The sequence below is a fragment of the Monodelphis domestica genome, chromosome X, assembly GCF_027887165.1.
Source record: "Monodelphis domestica isolate mMonDom1 chromosome X, mMonDom1.pri, whole genome shotgun sequence".
NCBI classification, from domain to species: domain Eukaryota; kingdom Metazoa; phylum Chordata; class Mammalia; order Didelphimorphia; family Didelphidae; genus Monodelphis; species Monodelphis domestica.
The window spans coordinates 43470710-43486507 of record NC_077235.1 but is presented as its reverse complement, the minus strand read 5'-3'; positions in this window follow the sequence as shown (position 1 = coordinate 43486507).

The window sequence follows — 15798 nt, the reverse complement described above, 5'->3', positions numbered from 1 at the left end:
GGAGGTTCGGCCTTAGGACATGGTTCTCTCTGCTAATGTGGGGGATTTAGAATTGGGAGACTTGGGTTTGAATTCCCCCCCCCCCCATTGCATTTATTAGCTGTGCTCTTGTAGATGGGCCACTGCAATTCCCTGAATTCAAATCCCCAACTGGCATAAGATGTGAGCTCTGGGGAAGTGGGGGATGTGTATGGGAGGCTATAATGCACACAGCAGCTACATGGGAGCTCTGGAGGTTCCTAGGCAAGGCAAGGCACTGGTTCTTTGGGACTTCTCTAAATAGGGCTCCCTAAAGGGCAGTTTCTAGACCCCGGAGTCCCACAGACTTTGTGAAGGAGTGGTGAGGAAGAGTTGGAGCCAGAGCTGCCCACAGTGTGAATCTAGAGACTCCTGCCATTTCAGGGGGGGGGGGGAGTTGTTTCTTGGGCTCCCCTGAGAGACCCAGGAGGGAGGAGTTCTGGTCATCAGGAGGAGAGCTGCCTTCCGACTCCAAAGGGGATTTGTGGGGAGATGTTAAGCCACTTGGGACCAGCAAAATCAATATTCATTTTTTAATTCAATTTTTTTTTTCCTCCTGAGAGGCTCTTACAATGGGAAAAAAATCCTAAAATTGAAGAGATGTTTTTTTCTTCCTCTTGAACCAAATGGATGAGTTGCTTATTTGATGAAAATACTGACAGATGTAGGAATCAGAATGGGAACCCAAGAGGCCAGGTAGGCAAGCTGCAATGACGCATGTTTTCCCTTTTAACCATAATAACAGAAATCCACTTAGCTAGAAAGATGTAATCAAGTAGCCAGAACACATGTTATATGATAAGCAATAATAAATAATGTAAACCCGCAGGAAGACAACCAAGCAGCCACATTTGGTGCGGTTATAAGTAAAAGAAATAATTATATATCTAGAAAAATATAACCAATAGCCAGAATTTAGATATTGTTGTTAGAAATAATACAAAGTAATCCAAATAACCAGAAAGTTCTGCCTGCTATCCCGAAGCTTGCTGTCTTTCCTAAACTAATGTTGTTAATAAATGTCGACCTGTCAAACACTCACAACCTCTAAATGAGGTGGAACAAACGCTTTTCAGCATTCAAAGACCCCGGAGGATCAAGAAGTCTAAAGCATCTCTTTCATCTTGTCTGCTTCTGGAGTTGTGCTGAAGGTGTTTTCAGTGAGACTACAGGAGATGTGTTTACTTTTAATTGCAAAAATGAATCCTTTTTTTCCTATCTGCCTGGCCATCCATCAGTCCACTGAACACCAAAGAATAATAGAGAAGCTACTTATTCCCGGACGATTTCAATCTGAATGCCATCATACATAAAAGAGAAGAAATTATTGCTATTATTAGCAATAATAAGGGTACTTAGAAGTGGCTGGCATTTATAGAATACTTTAACAGTCTCAAGATTTTCTATGCATGTTCTTATTTGATCCTATAAAATGAGGAGATTTTACTGTATGATTTGAATCCCAACTTGGAATCAGAAAAACTCTGCCAAAATGCCTGCCTCAGATCCTCACAAGCTGTGTGGCCCTTGGTAAATAAATCACTTCTCCTTTCTGGCTGTCATAAGAAAAGAGAGGCAGGGCTAATATGAGCCTGATGGCTAGTGCCTTGGAGTCCCAAGAACCTGGATTCCAATCCTGCCTCAGGGATTTCGTAGCTGTCAGACTGTGGATAGATCTGTTTAGTGAAAGACAACTGGATTTGCAATTAGAGACTCCAGCTCGTAGGGGCTCAAATCCTAATTAGCTGGGCGACAAGTCCTGGCACCTCTCTGGGACTCAGTTTGCCAATCTGTAAAATGAGGAGATTAGATTGGATGGCTCTTCCGGCTCTAACTCCACTGAGCCCCTGTTTCCTGCTTTGTAATATGCAGTTCATGAAAGCACCTACCTCACCGGGCTGTTGAATGAGCTATATGAAAGTGAGTCATCGTCAGTCGTCATGATTCTCGAGATCTCCACAGATCCCTTTCCACTCTCTAGAGCAGCACCAGAAAAGACCCATAACCATCAACCAGGACTGGAATATTTCTCGAAAGGGACCAGGGGAAATCTCTCTGTAAGGCAGGACCCCCAGGTTGAACAAGTTACATTCCCCAGAGCTAGCATTATCCATGAGGAAGGCTATCCACTTCCACCCTGATTCACCCCCCCCCAACCTTTATTTCCACCCACTCCAAAGCTGCCCCCTGAGCTTTGGCTGGGGGCCCGAGGCAGGTGTTCACCATGCAGCTCACTTGAAGAAGATGCAAAGCTAAGGAGCACATGCTCCAGCTCAATCTTTATTCTCCTACGGTTTATGGGGGGGTCCGTCTTTCCCCCTGACCAATTACACCCCCCCCTTTATGGAAATGTAACATTTTGTATGAATGGGAAGTAGGAGCCCCTCTGCATGCTAATGAGGAAGACAAAGTACCTCGCCTCTTATTTGCAACTGGGCCAGACCTTCCCATTAGCGAATTAAATCTGTTCAAATTTATTTACTAATATCTTCCAAGACCCTTCAAGCTCACCCCCTGAACTGTATTATATAGCCTCGAAAATAATTAGTAGCGTGTAATGCACCTCCTGTTTATTTCTCCCTGGCGCCCTGGGGTCAGCTGGATGGTGGGGTGGCCATCTGCATTCGCCTGGGAGAGGCTTGATTCTTTTTTTTAAAAAAAATGCCTTAGTCACTTGGGAAAATGGCTTTTCTCCATTGCTATCTTTTAATTCAGGTGTGAGACATGCATATGCCTCTCATCTCTAGCCTGTACATATATGTGTATACAATCAGATAGAAGATATTGTAAATCTAGCTTGGAATGATCCCTTCCTCTCTTTCTTTCTCTCCTCTTTTTGTTTTTCTATCCTCTCCCATTTCCTTTCTCTTTCCCTCTATTGCCTACTTTGCTTTCCCATTCTCTTCCTTCTCTGCCCTTTCCTTTTCTTTTTTACCTCTCTTCTCTTTCTTTCTGTGCCCTTCCTATATCTTCCTCCTCTCTCTTTCTCCCCATTTTCTTTCACTCTTCTGCTTTTCATTTTTTCTCTCTTTCCTTCTCTTTCCTTTATTGTGCTCTTTCCCTCTCTCTCCTTCCTTTTTCTGTTCTGTTTCCCATTTTTCTTTCCCTTTCCCCTTTTTCTCTTTCTCTTTCATCCCCCCTTTCCTGCTTTCTCTTTCCCTCTTCCTTTGTCACTCTTCTCTCTTTTGCTCTCCCTCTTTCTCTGGGTCTCTCTGTCTCCTTTCTTTCTTCCCCTTTCTTTTTCTGTTTCTTCTCTCTGCCCTCTTTCCTTCATCCTTGTTTTCCCCTCTCTTTCCCTCCCCTATGCCCCTCTTTCTTTCTCTTCCCTCTTCCTCTTCCTCCCTCTGGTTCTCTTTCCTCATCTCTCTCTCCCTTTTCCCTTTTTATCCCCTCTCCCTCTCTCCTTTCTCTTTTCCCCTCTGCATCTCTTTCTCCATTTTCTCTCTCCTCCCTTTTTTCTTTTTTCTCCTCTTCTCTCTCCTCCCTCCTTTCTCTTCCTCTCTTCCAGTCCCAATCATTCCTGATGAGGCTAAGATCTGGGTTTTATCCATCTCAGATTTGCAAACACCTTTTTGCCCTTCTCTGTAGCCTGCCTGATGTTTATATTTACTGCCTGATCCCAAGGGCCAGCCTTTATTCCTCCTCATTATACTAATGCTAAAATGATTAGCGCTCACTCTGTCTTCTCTTAGGAAACCTTCTCATAATTACCTTGTAGTGGGGTTCCTTCTTTGGTTGCTAATGAGCATGCAAATTGCAAGATGCCAGGCATGGTTTGGGAATGAGGGAAGACTGTGCTTTGCTGACCCCTACCTTTCGTTTGAAAGAATAAACCTGAGATTTTTTTCTCCCCTCCAGAAATCTGTTTGGAGGTCCAGGGTGAGCTGGCAAGAGCCCAGAGGAGGGCAGCCAAAATGGTGACGTTCATGCCATGTAAAAATCTCTTGGTTGAAGGAACAGAGTGTTTTCAGTTCGAAGAAAAGGAGACAGGGCACACTAGACACTGACTCCCGGAATATGCAGGGGGGCTGGGACTGTCTGGAAGGAAGGAAGGAAGGAAGGAAGGAAGGAAGGAAGGAAGGAAGGAAGGAAGGAAGGAAGGAAGGAAAGAAAGAAGGAGGTAGGAGGTAGACTGGTTCTACTTGACTCCAGATGGTAGTATCAGAAGGAGTGAGTGGAAGTTGAAGAGAGAGGTGGAAGGGCAGAGCAGGAAAACAATCATTTCCTAACAAAGACAGCTGTTGCAGAATAGAATGGAATATCATAGGAGATAGTGAGTTCCCCAAAACTGGATGCCTTTGAGCAAAAGCTAGAAGACCCATTGTGGAGGGTGTTATGAGTTGTACCAGATGGCTTCTAGGGTCGTTCCCAAAGTGACTATTTTAAAATTCTGCAAATGCCATCCTGTTTTTATTTAATTTTTATTTTTAAACCCTCACCTTCTGTCAATCAATGCTATATATTGGTTCCAAGGCAGAAGAGTGGTAAGGGCTAGGCCATGGGGGTTAAGTGACTTGTCCAGGGTCACACAGCGAGTGAATATTTTCTTAGCCTGCAATGTATGGTATCCCTCCTCACTCTGACCCCAAGCTCTGCATATTGAAATGCTCATCCTCTTGGGGAAAGCTATGGGGGTAGTGAATAGTAAGCTGCACTTGCTCCGAAGATCTTGGTTCAAATCCTAGCATTCTCACCTTTATTAGCTAAGTCACTTCAGCTACTGCATCCACTTCTCACACCCCTTTCTAAAACCACACCTTCCAACCTCACCGTTCAACTGAAACTGTCACCAGTGATATATAAATGAATTAAAAAGCATTTAGTGTGCACCTACTGTGTCTAAAGCATGTTGCTAAGTCCTGGGGCTACAAAGTTAGACAGCTCCTGCTCTCAGAGAGCTCACATTCGAATGGGGGGAGGTTTTGGCTGCATAGAAGTCCTTAGGATGCAGCAGCAACAAAGCAGATGGCAAGGCCTCTTCTTTAATGTCATGACCACTGATTAAACCACATCATTTTCTGATGCAGAGTCATCTGACAGCACCAGTGCCAAGGACTTTAGTAATAAGAACTTTCTTTTCTGCTCTTTGGTAGCTGTGTCTGAAACGCCTTCAGAAACAGTTGCCAGACCACATTTCCACAGTGCTTGCTCCCTAGGGTGATGACTGTTGGGACTGGACAGGAAGGAAGGTCCTAGGACTTTTGAGCTTAAGTGATTGAAGGTAGGATTGGTTAGTAATTGCTGCTGATGGTGACAAGGAAAGAGGATCCTTCTTTGTAACTGCTTCCCTCAGGATCCAAGCAGGTCCGGTGGTTTTGGTGGAGTGTTGCTATTCCCAAGATTCTAGGTTCAGGGTTCTGGACTCTCTCCATCAGGGTCTGAGATGGAGTGGAAGTGGAAGTGTTGGTAGGAACCAGGTTTGCTTTCTGAATGACTAAATCTAATGATCTTCTCTCAATCCTCCTCCTTGTTGACTTCCCTACAACCTTCTGGATATTTTCTTCTCTAGGTTTTTGTGATGTTGTAGAGGCCCTTATCTCCTCACACCTAGTTTACTTCAGGAACCTTCCGGTTGATCTCCCTGTCCCTCCCCACTCAGGTACTTCCTCTGCTCAACTGTGAAAGTAATCTTTCTAAAGGGTAGGTCTAAGTCTGTCCCTCTGAGAGTTCTATTTGTTCTTTCTTACCTCCAGGATCAAAGATAAAGTACTCAGTTGTTTAAAACCCTTCCCAAGCTGGCCCCAGATTCATTCACTTCATCCCCTCTGCATAGTCTGTGATTTTGCTGCATTGGCTGACTTGCTGCTCCTTACCCGTCACCTGTGTGGGCCTTTGCTCTGGCTTTTCTCCATGCCTGGAATGCTCTCTCTCCTCACCTCTGTCTCCTGGTGTCTATCCTGACTTCCTTCAAGAATCAGCTCAAACTCCCCCTTCTACAAGGGGGACATTTTCCCAGTCCTGCTCACTGCCAGTGCCTTCTATCGAAGGGGATTTCTCTTCTATGTACATCCTTCTTGACTTCTTGTCTTTCTCATTAGAATGGAAGCTCCTTCAGGGCAAAAACTATTTTTCCCCTTTTTATATTTTTAGTACTTGACACAGTGGCCTAGCATGGAGTTGGCCCTTAATAAATGCTTGCTGACTGACTAACCTTTCTGGAACTCAGTTTCCTGAGCTGTACTCCTATGATCTGTAATTTTGTCAGTTTGGAAAACTTCTGCCATCACAGATCATAGAGAACTCCTGGGAAGTTACCTGAGGCACACAGAAAGGAAATAACTTGCCCAGGGCCATACCACCAAGTGGCAGAACGGGGATCTGAACCTATGGTTCCCTGACTCTATTTACTAGTTTCATTGTCTCATTTATAAAATGGGGATAATGATATTTTTTACCACTTGCCACATAGGGTTATCATGGGAAAAGTGCTTTGCAAAGCTTCAAGTGCTCTAGAAATGAGAGTTATTACTCCCTAAGGTTTAGCTCAGTTACCACCTCCTCTGTGAAGCTTTCCCACATTGCAACCATAATCACGCTTTCCTCTGATATCCCAGTGAACTTTCTACCTTCTGCCCCCAATTTAAGTTTTATTTTAACTTTTTAAAATCTTAATCTTAATTTCATTTTACTTTTTATTTTAATAACAAATTTCCACATAAGTTTCCCAAAGTTATATGATCCAAATTGTCTCCCTCCTTCCTATTTCTCCCCCCTCCCAGAGCTGACAAGTATTTCAATCTGAGTTATACATGTATTATCACGTAAAACATATTTCCATATTATTCATTTTTGAAGTAAATAATCCTTTAGAACCCCCCCCCCCCAACCCAAATAAACAAGTGATTAATCATTCTTCATCTATATTCTGACTCCCACAGTTCTTTCTCTGGAGGTGGAGAGCATTCTTTGTCCTAAGTCCCTCCGAATTGTCCTGGATCATGGTATTGCTGTTAGTAGCACTGTCTATCACAATTGATCATTCCATAGTGTTTCAGTTCCTGTGTACAGTGATCTCCTGGTTCTGCTTATTTCACTCTGCATCAGTTCATGGAGGTCTTTCCAGTTCTTATGGAAATCAAGCAGTTCATCATTCCTTACAGCACAGTAGTATTCCATCACTATCATATACCACACTTTGTTCAGCCATTCCCCAACTGATGGACATCCCTTTTGTTTCCAATTCTTTGCCATAACAAAAAAGTGACTATAAATATTTTTGTACAAGTAGGTCCTTTCCCATTCTAACTTATCAGAAGGGCAGTAAAGGCTAGGCTATAGAGGTTAAGTGACTTGCCCAGGGTCACCCAGCTAGGAAGTTTCTGAGTTCAGATTTGAATGTAGAACCTCCCATTTCTAGGCCAGGCTTTCAATTTACTGAGCCACCCAAGCTGTCTCCCCTCTTTATATGTTATCTTTTTTTCATTTGTGTCCATGCTAGATTTGGTTTGAACTCTGAGAGTGGAGAGACATATTCATCCTCATGTTCTCGTATAGTTGAAAGTATGGAATCTGGAAAAGAGGGTTAGACGTAGTCATTGAAGAGATGTGGGTTCAGATTCTACTTTGGTCATTTACTAGCTGTGTGACCAATGCAAATCTCTCAGTCTCTCTGAGCCTCAATATTCTCATCTGTAAATTGGGAATAGTAATGTTATAAGGCTCAACAAAATCTTCTAGCCATGGGTATGAATGACTGCAAACCACTTTGTGGATGCGAACTATTATTATTTATTTCAGTAGGAAATCTCGTTAGTACTGGGTCATCAGAAGTTACTTACAGGGAACTGGTCATTGGGGATCTAGTGGAACCTCTGTGCCTGTGCAGGAGCTCTACCTACTACTAATTCCCTGCAGGCTTTGGGGGGAGCCTGCCTCTAGAAGTATTTGATGAAATGCCAGAGAGGGCCTACCCTCAATTCAGATGACACAGCTGACACTTTTTGTGTCCTCTAAGTGGAAGAAGTGAATTAAGTGATCAAGAAAAGTCTTTTAAATGAGGTGGCTGGGTGGTACATTGAGTTGATGGAACATTATTAGATCTGGAGTCAGGAAAGCCCGAGTTCAAATATGACCTCAGACTAGCTGTGTGACTGTGGGCTAGTCACTTAACCTCTGTCTACCTAGTTTCCTCTGTTGTATAATGGGGATAATAATAGCACCTATCTCCCAGGGCTCCCGTGAAGGTCAAATTACATGGTAATCATGAAGCACTTTGTAAACCTTAGAACACCATATAAATGCTAGGGAAAACAAAACAAAACTGTTGAGTCAGGTCCTACCAAATGTTCCCAGTAGAAGAAGAGGCATTTTTTTCTTCCGATGGCCACAGTGCCCAAGGAAGAGGAAGACACTGATCTCCAGAAGGCCGGTAATGGAGACCAGTCCTCCTTCCCACTGAGTTGGCCTCCTAGGTAAGCCGGTGTCTGAGATGGTGCCTGCTTCCCATTGGCCTTGTAACAGCTTGAAAATTGGGAAGAGTCACCAGAGGCCCAGCAGCTTTGCCTGGGAAGGAGCCAGCCCTGAGGAGCTACTTGCTTGTCTGAGCTCAGAAAGTAGATCAGCCTAGCAGTAGAGTGATTCCATATCTTAAAACCTGTAGAGTATTGCATCCATTAGCAATGCTGTGCAGCCCCAAAGTTAACTCACTGAAGGGAAGGGTGTTTTTAGCTACCATTTTAAGTCCGAGGCCCAGAGACTGAGAGGTGGAAAGGAAAGAATGCCCAGTGTAGGGAGATATTTTGGTACTTTGGTTGCTTTTTAAAAAAATTTTATAGTATTTTATTTGATCATTTCCATGCATTATTCATTAAAGACAAAGATCATTTTCTTTTCCTCCCTCCCACCCCTGAAGCCGACGGGTGATTCCACTGGGTATCACATGTGTTCTTGATTCGAACCCAATTGCCATGTTGTTAATATTTGCATTAGAGTGTTCATTTAGAGTCTCTCCTTTGTCATGTCCCCTCAACCGCTGTAGTCAGGAATTTGCTTTTCCTCGGTGTTTCTACTCCCACAGTTTGTCCTCTGCTTGTGGATAGTGTTTTTTTCTCCTACATTCCTACAGATTGTTCAGGGAAATTGCATTGATACTAATGGAGAAGTCCATCACCTTCGATTGTACCACAGTGTCTCAGTCTCTGTGTATAATGTTCTCCTGGCTCTGCTCCTTTCGCTCTGCATCACTTCCTGGAGGTCGTTCCAGCCTCCATGGAATTCCTCCACTTTATTATTCCTTTTTGCACAATAATATTCCATCATTTGGTTGCTTTTTTTAAACCCTTGCCTTTTGTCTTAGAATGAATAATGTGTCTTGGTTCCAAGGAAGACGAGCAGGAAGGGCTAGACAATGGGGGTTAAATGACTTGCCCAGGGTCACACAGCTAAGAAGTATGTGATGCCAGATTTGAAGCCAGGACCTCCTGTCTCTAGGCCTCACTCTCAATCTCGCTTCAGTCTAGCTAGATGAGCCACTGAGCCGCCCCTGGTACTTTTAGTTCTTGATATATACTCTCATTAATACATCTCCACAAAAGCTAATTATTGTTCATTCTTTATTCATGCTATCCAGATATCACCTGAGTAAACTGATATATAGCTGCTAATTACTGATACTGATGCTATTAAGCAAGTATTAACTGACCCTTTCGAATGGCAGTATTTACTGGCAGTGATCATTGGTGGCCAATGTTGGGGCAAACTGACAGCATTAGAAGAACTCTACTGCCCCCCAGGGGTACACCTAGGTCTCTGAGGGACCCTGCCTGCTAATGTCCAGGTGGGCTGGGGAAGTCAGTGCAGACTCTTGCTACATTAAGATGATAGCTACAGACAGAGCTGGGAGGGAAGTGAGAGTCCATCATTTGACAAATGAAGAAAACAGGCCCAAGGGAAGTATGGTGACTTGTCCAAGGTAAGGTGGATAGTTTACCTCTGAAGTTGGATTTGAACTCGCAGTTTCCAGTATCGGCATTTTTCTTGTTGAGCTATGTCTCCTCCCCCAACTTATAGTTATAATATTGTTTTTAATGTTTTTTGCCATAGAAAATTCCTCAGGGTTTCCCTAAGTTTTTGAAAGATCAGTCTTATTTGTCCCTTTTGTTTTCGATTGTTTCTGGGGATACCCTCCCTTGACACCTCCTCTTGAAGTGAACTCTCCATTGGAAGAAGGAAAAAACAGATTAGGTGCTACATAACCTGTACCAGTGGCCTTCTCTGGCAGTGGTGCATCATTGTGGCCTAGAGGAGGAAGGTATTTTTTAATCCATGCTCTGGGACTATCTCTCTGGTTTTTTAAAAACCCTTACCTTCCATGGTTCTAAGGCAGAAGAGTGGTAAGGGCTAGACAGTGGGGGTTAAGGGACTTGCCCAGGGTCACACAGTATCTCCCTGTTTTTAATGGTCATGTGTGACACCTGTATTAGAAATTAGTACAATGCAGAGAACTGGCCCTCCTTCCACTTTCCAGGTCGGCAGAGGTAAAAGCAGGCGTAATTCCACAAGAAGAAATTTCTTTTCATTTATGCTTACAGGGAGAATGGTCTTCCCAGGGCTCCCTACTGTGGCCAAACTAAGTAGCTGGCTTGCTTCGGAGCTGCTCAAAACCGGGTCATGAGAATTGATTGAAGGTGCTGGGGATGTTTAGCCTGGAGAAGAGAAGACTTGGGGTGGGGAAGATTAGGCAGCTTTCTTCATGTATTATGCTTGGCTCCGGAGAACAAAACTAGGAGTAATGGTGGAAGTGGCAGAGAGGAAGATAAATGTGGGCCCAATGAAAGAAAACCTTGCTAACAATGGGAGCTGTCCCAAAGCAGGCTGAATTTTCCCAGGCGGAGTGGCTTTCTCCATCCCTGGACGTCTTCGGGCAGATGTTGGGCCATTCAGCGCTTGTCAGGAGTCCCGTCCCAAATATTTCTATTCAGATACAGGTTGGATTAGATGACCCCTGAGGTCCTCCCAAGTCTGCCAGTCTGTGCGGCTCATGCCCAGGAGCCCCAGAGGAGCAAATCTGGAGGCTCTCCAGTGTGCTGGAAGCCAGATCCTTGAGCCAACTCTGTTCCAGGCTGCCTGTGTTTGGGGAATCAGTTTCCCTCAGTGGACGTTTGTGACTTCACATGCAAATAGATGCTCTCCTACACCCTTCCATTTTCACCAGACTCTACTCTTTGTGGTGCTCCACTAGAAAGGGCCAGGATAGGCTCCGTTAAATGAGGTTGGCCTCTCAGAGGCAGAAAGCTCCCCCAGATCTTTCAGTCCAGCCCTTACTCGGTGCCCGTATCCCTTCTCCTGCATCCCTACTAAGCCACGTCCTCCAGGAACAGGGACCCCCCCCCCCCAGCCGGCCCAGTGCATAGCTCTGCTGGTGAGGAAGCGCTCCCTTTTTTGAAGCCTCCATCACTGCAGTGTCCCTGTGGCTCCAGTCTCCTGATCCTAGCACTGCCCTCAGGACTCCGGCCCCCCCCCCCCCCCCCCCCCCCCCCCCCCGCGGTTCAGTGCTAGGCTTGGAACTGTCCCATTTAGCAAAGTCCTTCCCGAGATGTGGTGTGACGGGGCGGAGGGCAGCACGGCTCCTGCTCCGGGTCCTACTAACTAACCAACCCCAGGCGATTTCTTCAAAGCAATTCCAAGAAAGGAATGCCCTTCAGGCTTTAGGCGAGGGACTGCTGACACCTCGTGGCCAAACGGAGGCATTGTACCAATGACCAATGGAGAATTCCTTGGGACCAAGGCAGTGGGAGAAAACCCTTCTTGCCTAGCCTGTGGCTCCCCTTGAACAGCTCAGTTCAATACTTGCAGAATCACCACCTGTTTTTGGCCGTGGGAGTGGAAGAGGAGGGCGCCTGGCTCCCCGCACAAGGGCTGCTCCTGGAGAGGCTCCCTCCATCCTAGCTCCCCCTGCCCCTCCAGGACCTGGCACTCCCTCTCGTGCATATGTAATCACCACCGCCCAGCCCGAGGGCACCCGTGACTCTCCTTACCTCCGTGGGCAGATTTCCTGCCCTGCCCTGCCCTGCCTCCTTCCTACCAGGTAGATTGGACGGTCAGATCCTGACTTAAGCCCCTCTGGGTTGAGCCGACTTTCTTGGTGAGTGAGGACGTGAGTGTAAACTTCACCACCGGAACAGACGCCCTGCTGTCTGTCTATCCTGCCACATTCCTCCCCTGGGCCCGGTTCTCAGCTCAGCCCTGCCATACTACCACCGCTCCCATAAAGGAGCACATGACAGTGGATTGCCCTGTATCAGCTTCCTGTAGCCTTCAAAAGAGCTGCCTCCTCCCTGAGCTTTTCTCTGTCCCCTCAGTTGCTAAAGGCCTTCCTTTCTTCCCCTAGACCCTTCCCCCTGACTTCAGATAGCACTTTCCTCCCCTTCTCAAATGCCCTTGGCATGTGGTCTCCTTATAACTCTTTGTAGAAGTGCTGTACCTCCCCTGCTAGACTTTGTGGCTTCATGGGGTCAGGAAGTTTGTGCTCTCAACATAATCACTATTCAGTCACTATTTGTGGAATTCAACAGAGAAGCCAGGGGGCAGCTGGGTGGCTCAGTGGATGGAGAGCCAGGCCTACAGATGGGAGGTCCCAGGTTCCAATCTGGCCTCAGACACTTCCCAGCTGTGTGACCCTGGGCAAGTCACTTGACTTCCATTGCCCAGCCCTTACTGCTCTTCTGCCTTGGAGCCAATGCATAGTATTAATTCCAAGACAGAAGGTAAGAATATTTTTTAAAAAGGAAAGAGGGGGCAGCTGGGTGACTCAGTGGATTGAGAGCCAGGTCTAGAGAGGGGAGGTCCTGGGTTCAAATATGACCTCAGACACTTTCCAGCTGGGTGACCCTGACTAAGTCCCTTAACCCCCATTGCCTAGCCCTTACCACTCTTCTGACTTAGAATCATTGATTCTAAGACGGAATGTGATTGTTTTAAAAAAGAGAGAGACAGACCCAGAGAATGTATAAAAATATACCTTCTTCCTCTAGGCAGAGAGGCTAACCCTTACCGCCTAGCCCTTACTATTCTTCTGCCTTAGAACCAACACACCATATTTATTTTAAGACAGAAGAGAAGGGTTTAAAAAAATAGAAAATAAACTGAGCATCCAGGGGCCCGCCCTGTCAATGACCCAAAGCTATTGCTGTTAGCTCCATTTTATAGGAGAGGAAACTAAAGGAGAAACTAGTGAGATGACTTGCCCAGGGTCAAGTTGGCCAGTATCATATATCATTTCTTCACATACATAATGAAACTGGTAGGAAAACCAGCACACAGGTGAGGAATAATCTCTGTCATGCCATTCATTCTTATGGGATATGAGCTACAGATCTGCTAGTTGAGTTTTTTCCTGTTCCCTGTCCAGTGTCAGACCTGGTCCTTCTGGATCTGGGATCTCTTCTTGTTCTACTGTCCAGTCACACTCCCCAGTTCAGGTCCTATAATAGAAAGTTCTAGGTAATGACTTTCTAGCTGAACCTTGTGCCTAATATGACAAACCTCTACCCCTATGCTGACTTGGGCTAAAAAAATGACTCACTGCTATTTTCCCCTTGGCCTCTTGATCACAACTTGGTGTAATGTCCTATATACATCTTCTTTGGAGTGATTCTAGGAGAGAGCTGGGCTATACTCCTTCCTTCTACTCCTCCATCTTTGTTGGCATCCTTCAATGTTCTTTCTTATTTTATTTTATAATTGAAAATTCTTATTTAATTAATTTAGAATATTTTTCCATGGTTACATGATTCACATTTTCCCTCCTTTCCTCCCCCCCGCCCCGGTAGCCTACACACAATTCCATTGGGTTTTACGTGAGTCATTGACCTTTGATGTTCTTCCTGACAACATCCTTTTTAAAAATAAAAAACCCTCACCTTCAGTCTTGGAATCAATACTGTGTATTGGTTCCAAGGCAGAAGAGAGGTCAGGGTTAGGCAATGTGGATTAAGGGACTTGCTCAGGGTCACAGAGCTAGCAAGTGCTTGAGTTCAGATTTGAACCCAGGACCTCCCATCTTTAGGCCTGGCTTTCAATCCATTGAGCTACCTAGCTGCCCCCGTGACAACATTCTTGACAGGTATTCCTTCAGCTCCTGCTTGATACCACTAGTGACAAGATGCTCAGCACCTCAAAAGACAGCCAGTTCCATATCTTTTGTAATTTTAGTCTCTCTTTTTGAACCTTTCACCTGATCCTCATAAAATTGGTTTTCTTGACTTCTCACTATCTTGATTATGACCTTCTGGACATGGCCCTGTTGTATAGTGGAAAAAGTCCTGGATTTGGGAATCAGAAGCTTTGAGTTCAAATCTCAATCCTGCCACTACATCTTTTCTACAATGCAATACTCATGAACAGAATGCTCATATTATAGGCGTGGCGGGACAAGAATGGGGCACGGCAGAATAATCACCTCTCTACAACTCTTTCTTCAGCCTAGGATAGCATTAAATGTTTTGACTTCCACATCACATTGTTGACTCACATTGAACTTATAACCCATTCATTCCCCTTCGTCTTCTCCCTCCCCCCTGTTTTTAGTAGTCTTTTGTCCTGACACAGTAAAGTGGACTACTGTAATATCAGTAGATCTTTTTCACAGGACCTGCTGTCTAGTCATGCCTCACCACGCCTGTATTTGTGAAGCTCAGGTACAGAATTTGTCATTTATCTCAATTACATTTTGCTTTACTTAGGTGATATGACTCCTTGTTTTAGCTGGGTGATGCCTTTTGGTATGGCAACTCATTTATCTGTGTCCTTAACTTTCTCTCGAAGGCAGGAGAGGTGTAAAAGAAAGAACACTTGCTTTGGAATCCTCAACTTCTAGCTCTTTGCCCCTTGCTACCTGTGGGATCTAGGGTCAGACGTTTCACCCCTCTGGATCTTGGCTTATCCCTCCTTGAAAAGGAGTGAGATGAATTGACTCCAGCTCCCAATCTTTGATTTTTAGAAGCTCTGTGTCCTCTGCAGATTTTATTATGCTTTCATAGAAGCATTCTAAGACACAGGACCAAAGTCCCATCCTTTAGAGACAATGGCATTGACTTATTAATGATTAGTCATTGGATCTAGTCATTCAGCCGATTAAAAACCTGTGTATCAATACTATTATCTCGCCCATATCTTCCATTTTATTCATAAGCACAGCGTGAAAAGCTCTCAAATATTCTGAAGTCTAAGTAGACTTCATCTGTAACATCTACTGCTCAGCAAGTCCAAAAAGGAAACGAGGTTACTATGTTCTTGATGAAGCTGTGCTGGCTTTTAGTGATCATGCCTTCTTCCCTTTCTAATCTAATCATGAACAATCTCTTTAATAGTATATTCTAGAATTTAGCCAGCGATAGAAGTCAACTCATTGTCCTACAATTTGCACATTCGATCTCCTTTCCTTTTTTTAACCTTTCTTTAAAATTGGTACAACAATATCCTTTCTCCTGGCCTATGGCTCTACTTTTCTTCTCTAAGATTACAATTGCAAATCCTTTTGTTAAATGAAGTTCATTTTGGTGCAGTGACTTGAATTCATTGAGTACTCCATCTCCTCACTTTTTTGGAGTTTCTACTCCTTGCTAACCCCTTTCTCTTCTTCTTCTTCCCAGTTCTGTTGGCACAATTGAGTTACTCTTTAATTGATCAGATTTTTTCCTAAACAGTTGTCAAGGGACTCTCATTATCAAGAATATCGTAAAGTCATTTTGGATGTATTTAATCAGTTAGAAACTGATGAGAGCTCTCTGATCCCCCCCTTGGGTTCTCCAATATTGGACAACTCATAAAAGATTTAAGAAA